This window comes from Mauremys reevesii, linkage group 15 (genome assembly GCF_016161935.1).
Source record: "Mauremys reevesii isolate NIE-2019 linkage group 15, ASM1616193v1, whole genome shotgun sequence".
Classification (NCBI taxonomy): Eukaryota; Metazoa; Chordata; order Testudines; family Geoemydidae; genus Mauremys; species Mauremys reevesii.
Window position 1 is genome coordinate 18,314,580 of NC_052637.1, and position 8,835 is coordinate 18,323,414.

An 8,835-nucleotide genomic window follows, 5' to 3' on the forward strand; every position below is an offset into this window, starting at 1 on the left:
CATTTGAGTTCAAGAGAGAGAGATCTCTATCTTGCAACAAGCCTTAACATTACGAAGCAAAGACTAAGATGAGAGGTCAATTTTTCTTGCAGTTCTAATACCCAAGGAAAACTCCGAAATCCAATCTATCGACCAAGAAAAAAGATTGTTTTTCTGTTCTCAAAGTGCTGATGCTTTTGACCCCAAAATGTTGTCTTCGTTTTCTCTCACAAAATAACTTGCAGTGAAATGGGACCAACTGCCTAAACTATCCTGAACGCTGCAGAGTTTGGGAATATCAGGACAGATCATCACCTGGCATCAGTTGTCACGGATCCATCAGCATCAGCAGAGCTATGGTGATTTATACCAACCGAGTGTCTGGTCCATTGTGCTGTAACGAGTTAAAAGATTTCATACGCTGTGCATATGAAGATGAAAACGTAGGGTGGAAGGGACCTCATGTAGTCGAGTCAGGCGCCACATGCTGGGGCAAGACCCCTTGGTTTCAAAGAATCTTGTTTAATGGAGGGTTTTTTTTCTTCTTTTTTTTCTAAAAACGTGCTTCATTTATTTGAATATCAAACATTTTCATTTAAAATTTCCCAGAGTAAGTTTTGTGCAGGTGAAATATTTCCAGTCAACAGCTCTGGAGAGAGAAGATTGTGAATAAAGACAGTACAGAATGGAATGCGCTTCCCCAGTGCACCATTCTCTGCCCCCATGGAAGGTCTCATGGGTTCGGGGTGGATACACACCAACAATGGAATGAAATCTCTCTTGCATAGTTGAGTTTTCTTCTTAGTTTGAAGCGGGAGAAGGAACAGGAACATCAGGACCCACCTAGCTTCCAAGGGAATCATCTTTCTTGATGCTGTTTGACCTGCAATTCATTGTGGCCCATTAGGTGGAGATTCTCTAGGAAGTTGCTTTATGACTCTGCTAATGAACTATCTTCTGAGAAGGACAGACTGGTCCTGCCACTGTCTCCAGTCACTCATGGTAAATTATAGAGATTTGTAGCCGTAGGTTGTACAGGATGATAAGATACTGCATGTGAGCACGGGAGAGAGGGAGATGTTTTACTTGGTATTCATTAGGGTCCTTTTCTTTGGAGGTGGAAGCTTTTCCAAACTCACTTGCTGCCTCTGCTTCCCCACTGCAGAACTCCAGTTTTAGGCTGTGCAAGAAGCCAGAGCAGGCATAAGGGTCTCACCCATAGTTTTAATTCAGCTCCCACTGCTTAACTTGGCTCTTCATTCATATCTCCTCAGTTAATACACAGTGAACCAGTGTGAACATAATCTTACTGATTTCAACAAGAATGCTGATTATTGAACTTATCAGAGTTTATTCCTAGTTTGTGGTTTTAATTGACTTCTTATACATAGCATAGCTCCTGCTTTAATTATGAAAAGGTGATAGACAGGTAGACACTAGACAGACGGATGTTTTGCTATGGGCCTAGATAGACAGAGACATGGTTATGTCTGGGGTTAGATAGACAGAAACACGTCATTAGACACACACAGGAGAAAGGAAGGATGGTCCAGAGGTTATGGCACTCATCTAAGACTTGAGGGGTCTGAGTTTAAATTCCGCCTTCACTGCAGATCTTGAGCAAATCACTTAGGGCCAGATTTTTTAAGGGGATTTTAGTTCCTAATTCCCATTGGTTTCAATGGGATTTATGTGGCCTAAATACCTTTTAAAAACCTGGGGTTAGTCTCCCTCTGCCTCTGTTTGCCACTTGTAATATGGAGGCAAGAGAAGGAATGTTGTAAGCAAGACACAAGAAGTGATTCTTCTGCCCTACTCTGCACTGATTAGGCCTCAGCTGGAGTCTTGTGTCCAGTTCTGGGCACCACTTTTCAGGAAAGATGTGGCCCATTTGCAGATAGTCCAGATAAGAGTGACAAAAACACGAGTGCCATGTCTCCGTGTGGCTTGCAGAAGCAGCAGCACATCCCCAATCCGGCTTCTATGCATAGGGAAAGCCAGGAGGCTCCACACGCTGCCTGTGTCCTAGGCACCGCCCCTGCAGCTCCCATTGCTGGGAACCACGCCAATGGGAGCTCCATGTGCGGCACCTGCAGACAGGGCAGTTTGCCCACCCCTGGGCTAAGGGCACACAGTGTTCGCAGTTGCATGGCCCATGATGCTAACCCCCATCACTCCCTGGTTAAATCTTCAAACAAGCCTCTTCGTGCTTCCTCCCATTCTGCCCCCCCACACTCAGGAGGAGCTCCCGGTAAACATCAGCAAAACGACCTCCTCATCCCAGGGACTGTTTGATTCTTTAATTATTGCCTGTCCACAGGCTTGTCATCTCCTTATGAACTTGCTGTTGCTCCTGGTTACCCCGGGGTCTACAACCGCCCGAACGCCCACAACGATTGGATCCAGGAGAACGTGCCTGGTGTGACTTTCAAGGTGGTGAACTTCACTACCACTGTCAGTCCGAATGGTGCCAGCCTGTCTGCCACCGTTCCCAGGGTCCTTCTCCTTGTTGTGTTTCTGCGACTGGTCATCTGAACCCCATCCCCCCGCCTCCTAGACTGGCTCCCCATCATACCCCAGTTCTTCCTCATCTTTGGTGCCGACAGACCATGTGTGCAGTGACACTAGACCCCAGTATTCACACCCTACACACGACTGTAACAATCTTTGTGCAAAATACACATTGTGAGGTATCATTTGAAAACTGATAACTCTCTGACCATTCAGATCCCTGTGTGATATATGTACGCGATGGTTGCTAAGAGTTATGAACATACACTGGAATGGTCACTAAAATGAGTTCAAACTCCATATGCCCGGGGAGTTGTTAAACAGATTGATCCTAACTGAAGGACTGTGTGTTTACCTCAGTTTACATTCAAGCCGCACACAGACCCATCAAAGCTCACACTGAGAAGTGGGGGAGAAGACAGCCTGGTGTCTACACCCAGCAGGAGAGAGAAGCTCTTCTGGGTTTTATTTTTCAGAAGGGTCCATTGCAAAGATTTACTGGTCTGAACTTCATGTGATAATCAACTGAATCAACTGATTGGATACAATAGTACTGTATTATACGAGAGTACAGGGTGAGGTTTTTCTGAAAACAAATGACCCCCTGGTGCTTAATATCATTGTGAAATGTCTGTACAAACACTATATGAGGAAATGTGGATACTTTATGATATGCTTTAAAGTCTGCAGCCAAATAGGGAGACACAGGTTCTCTTGCAGACTGCGGGGGAGGGGGGCGCTAGGTACCTGTCTCCTATACAAATTATGCCTGGTGGGATGAAAACAATGGAAGCCCCTTTTACACACAGGGGGACGGGAAGTCCCAGGCAGGAAGAACAGCCTGAATCCATCCCGCCTCTTGAAACAAGCTCGTTGACCTTTGGGAGATATAAGCCAGGAGAGAAACCGTCTTTGGCCTCCATCACTAGAGAGACCCAATGGAACAGAGCTCTTGCAAGCTGAGGAAGTTGTGTCCTTCAACCAAGGGGTGTAGGTGGGGGCTGAAGTTTCTGGAACTGAACATAGATGAGACACCTGCTTAGGCAAAGATCTTTCCCCTAGGCAGACAAGGGAAGCCAGCCCCTTGTGCCTCAGTGGAAGGTCCTGTCTGAGGGAAAGCAAGCAGAACCGAGTGCTTGTGGTTGCTACACACTAAAGACTACAAAAGATTCAGGTTGCTCCCAGTCCTAAGAGACCAGTTACTTGTCTCAGATCAATTTGTACCTTAGACTTCACACCAAAGACAATGCTTGCAGCCAGCCCTGTCATGAACTAACTAAGGATGTATTAACTAGGCAGAAGCAATGAGAGTTATTTACCAGTTAAAGCAGGCAAAGCTAGACACAGATGAGTTACAGTCCATGGTTCCAACAGGTGGCAGAGCTGTAGTAATCTCTGAGCACTGACTGTCTTTTAGGACTAACACAGGGTGAACCTGGGGCTCTCGGCTTCTGTTTCCTAGCTCCAGCCCTGTCACAGTCCAACCAGCAAAAAGAGAGCACTGTTACAGTTATAAAGCCAAACGTACATATCGCCTTATTCCACGGGAAACTGATGTTTCAAATGAAATGAATGCATGCAGCAGCCTAGACACATTCCATAGACTCTAAGCCAGTGGTCCCCGAACTGTGAGGTGTGCCCCCGGGGGGGAACAGAGGAACATCCAGGGGGATACAGAGGGCCTGGGCCAGCCTCCTAGGGGGTGCATAGGGAGTGCCACCCAGACCCACTCTCTTCCACTCTAGCCTGGGGTCCAGTCCCAGCCACCTGGACACTGAAAGTCCAGTTACCCGCAGTAACCAGCCTCCGCCCTGGGGGGATGGAGGCCTGGAGGAGCACTGAAGGGCAGCTCCGGTGAGAGGTACCGGCAGCTCCCCCGTCCCCTCCCGAGCGTGGCTCCCCATCCCCCGTCCTGCCCCATCACACACCCCACGCGGCAGTGCTCAGTTAGGTGTGCCCCCACCTGCGGGTGTCTGGGTAACTGCCAGAGGTTTGGAGCCTGACATCGGCATCACAATGTCAAGGCCGGCTGTGGTTGGTGTGTTTGGGAGGAGTCCGTGGTCCCACAGTCCAGACTGAACCCCGGGGACTAAGTCACAGCCGGTCACGATTGTCTTTCCATGTTTCACGCCCTCCCACCCCTGCCCTCTCCCCGGGGGGGCTCTGCTCTCCGACTCCTCTCCCCAGCCCTGTATCTCGCCAAGGAAGGAAGGAAGCAGCACGTGGAGTGGTCCCGTTCCTCACCCCCCCAGCAGGGGCAGTGCCAGCCACAACGCGGCCTGTGGGGACCCAGATGCCTCCTCATGCTGTTGTCCAAGGAGCAGCCTCCCCAGATGCTCTCGGCAGGGGACCGGCTCAGTGCAGCTCCCAGCCTGGCGATGCCCAAGCACTGCCTGGGAATAAAGGTAACAGGCCGGCATTTATATAAATTGCCTCACTGGCTGGGCTTTAACACACCAGAAATGGTGAGATTTGCTGCTCCTCCCCCCCAGGCCATGAGATAAGTGCAATCAAATTCCTTTAAAATTCCCTGTTATCTCGGTCCCTCAATGGACCCTCACACACCTGTCTTTGTTCCCCAGCCCCAAGTCTGCTGGGAATCAAGTGAGGACCCTTGGCAGCGCTCAATCAAGATCTGAATCGGACGGGCACGTGCAGCTGCATTTCCTGACTTTTTACTGGACTCCTGGACCCTCTCATGCTGCTGCAAATGTTCCTTCTCGCTCAGCGCTCAGCAGCAGAATGCTCCTTGCCCTTTGGCTGTGCGACATCCAGACGTCTAGTCCTGCTGCTCTGAAAGAAACCGTCTTCACAGCCCTAATCCTGGCAGATATTGATTAAAATCTTGCCGTGCTCCTCTAAGTGTATTTGTGATTGGACGTGCTGCTTGCTAGGGGGGATTTTCAGATACATGAACTGCATGAAACAGAGGGAAAGACAAAGAGAAGCATCAACATGTCTAAGAACTTGAACAATATTTGAAGACCATATATTGGTGTCTACCTACCTCCTGCTGCCAGGGGACGCAACTGGTATTTTAATGAGACACATACCCCACCTGTGCCTGACCTGAGAGTCAGCACCCTGAGGAGGAATAGCTCAGTGGTTTAAGAATTGGCCTGTTAAATCCAGGCTTCTGAGTTCAATCCTTGAGGAGGCCATCAAGGGAACTGGGGTAAAATTCTGTTTGGGGATGGGTCCTGCCTTGAGCAAGGAGTTAGACTACATACTTCCAGATGTCCCTTCCAACCCTGCATGCGCACACATGCATTTTAATTTTTCACATTGACAAGGTAAAGAATTGTAGAAATCTAGTACCAAAATAGCCACCTTACTAGGAAAGAGGGCTTCCAGATGAGTGACTTTATGCTTCCCTTTCCATATGGAAATTTTGATTCCTATCTTTGGTGTTTCTTTGTCTCATGGAGAAATGCAACAACTTTGTTACTGGCGACCTTGTTCATAACCACAAATGGGCAAATCTGAAAAAAACTAGGAGCTGTAATAAAAAGCAGCCAAAGAAGACCAGTTTGTGCAGAAGATGCATATCTCAGGGAAATGACTGAATATTCATGCAAATATATTGTTCACCATGTTTTTATTTGCAAGATTTTAACCCCAAATGATCTCAAAGTATTAAAGTGCTTGAATGAAAAGTCCACCAGCTATTCCAGTTTATAACAGCTCAGGATCTGGCTCCATAACTTTACCTTTAAAGAGATTTCAGGTAGGAGCCCATGTAGAGAGGTGGTTGGGTGGGTCTAGCTGTATTTTGCGTTGGCTGAGTTGGCCAGTGGACTGGTCATGCCATTTTGCTATGGATGTTGTTTCATTAATGATCTGGAGGATGGTGTGGACTGCACCCTCAGCAAGTTTGCAGATGACACTAAACTGGGAGGAGTGGTAGATACACTGGAGGGTAGGGATAGGATACAGCGGAACCTAGACAAATTAGAGGATTGAGCCAAAAGAAACCTGATGAGGTTCAACAAGGACAAGTGCAGAGTCCTGCACTTAAGACGGAAGAATCCCATGCACTGCTACAGACTTGGGACCGAATGGCTAGGAAGCAGTTCTGCAGAAAAGGACCTAGTGGTTACAGTGGACGAGAAGCTGGAGATGAGTCAGCAGTGTGCCCTTGTTGCCAAGAAGACTAATGGCATTTTGGGCTGTATAAGTAGGGGCATTGCCAGCAGATCGAGGGATGTGATCATTCCCCTCTATTCGACATTGGTGAGGCCTCATCTGGAGTACTGTGTCCAGTTTTGGGCCCCACACTACAAGAAGGATGTGGAAAAATTGGAAAGAGTCCAGCGGAGGGCAACAAAAATGATCAGGGGGCTGGAGCACATGACTTATGAGGAGAGGCTGAGGGAACTGGGATTGTTTAGTCTGCAGAAGAGAAGAATGAGGGGGGGATTTGATAGCTGCTTTCAACTGCCTGAAGGGGAGTTCCAAAGTGCATGGAGCTAGGCTGTTCTCAATGGTAGCAGATGACAGAACAAGGAGTAATGGTCTCAAGTTGCAGTGGGGGAGGTTTAGGATGGATATTAGGAAACACTATTTCTCTAGGAGGATGGTGAAGCACTGGACTGGGTTCCCTAGGGAGGTGGTGGAATCTCCATCCTTAGAGGTTTTTAAGGTCAAGCTTGACAAAGCCGTGGCTGGGATGATTTAGTTGAGAATTGGTGCTGCTTTGAGCAGGGGGTTGGACTAGATACCTCCTGAGGTCCCTTTCAACCCTGATAGTCTAGGATTCTACTAATCAATTAAAGGCAGCTAAAGCTGTCACAAACATCTTGGGATTTTAGACCCTGCTTTCAATTTCCTGATTTCAGTGCATTCAAAATCTCATACTGAATAGTTCAGTAAAAGAGGACGTGTTTTTTCCTCTGTGAGTTCATGTACATTTATAATTTGGTGTGAACTTTACTGATCTCTTTGCCTTGAAGATCACCTGCTTTAGGGAGTGCAGAAGGTTCAAATACACTGAGTGTTACCTTGCCTTGCTTCTCACTCTGCTAGCTGGAAAGATGATAAAATCTGATATTAACAAATAGCCTGACCCAAAGAGCGCTGAAAGAAATGGAAAAAACTTCCCTTGGCGTCAATCTGTTTTGGATCAGACTCTCCGACAGTGAGTGGGAACGCTACATTCCTAGGAGATAGATGAAAATTCCCCTCCTCCCACAAAAACAAACAAATCCCCTTTGCATTGAACTTTTCCATGGAAATGTCAGCATTTTTACAACAAATAAAATAATAATCAATACAAATATTGTTATTCGGGAGTCCTAGCAATGTAGGGTGGAAGGGACCTCATGGAGTCAAGTCAGGCTCCCCATGCTGGGGCAAGACCAAGTAACACCAAGAAAACATCCCAATGGGTGTTTCTCTGACCTGTTTTCAAACACCTTCAGCGCTGAGCAGTCCACATGCGGATCTGTCCAGCTGAAGTTCCTTAGGCTTCCATTCTCCTATATAGGCCAGTCTTGTTGGTTCGAGTACATCTCCCAGTTGCTCCATTTCAAAACCAAAATACTTCAGATTTCAGCCAAAATAGACCAGCCCCAAAATAGTTTGGAATTGGGATTTTATTCATAAAAGCTCAACACTTTCCAAGGGGATAGGTGGGAATTTTGACCAGCTCGACATAAAAAGCCTCTCTTAACAGGGAGGGTAATTAACTCTTGGGATGATTTACCAAGGGTTGTGGTGGATATTCAGTTTACGGACGATTTTTAATTCAAGATTGGATGATTTTTTTAAAAAGACATGCTCTAATTTACAATGAAAACTATTGGAAAAAAATTATGACCTGTGTTATACCAGCAATTAGACTAGATTGGGGTGGGTGGGTGTTGAATTTATCGTCTGCGAACACCTTGGGATCCACAGACTCTATCTAAGGGGTTCTCCAGAGGTGGTTGTTACCATGGAACACGGCTTCTCAACCTGTGGGCCGTGGATTCCTAGGGCTCCACAGATTGTGTCTGCAATTTCCACCTCCATTCAAAATTTTGGATTCATCCACAAATGAGCAAAAAATCCACTGCTCTAGATAATCAAAATGGGCTTTGGAATCTCTGACTAAATGGAATTTCCGTTGTTTCGGCATCTCTTAAGAGAGAACACGAGTCTCCACTGTACATCAGATTTATTGTTGTGGTACCCATTGCTTCTATCCCCTCCTCTGCCTCTCCTTTGGCACAGAGCACAGTGACAGGAGAAATGGCTACTGGAAACTGCACCAGAGTGACTGGCTTCATTTTCCGGGGAATCACTGACAGTCTAAAGCTGCAAAACATCCTCTTTGTGTTCTTCTTTGCCATTTATTTCTGCACG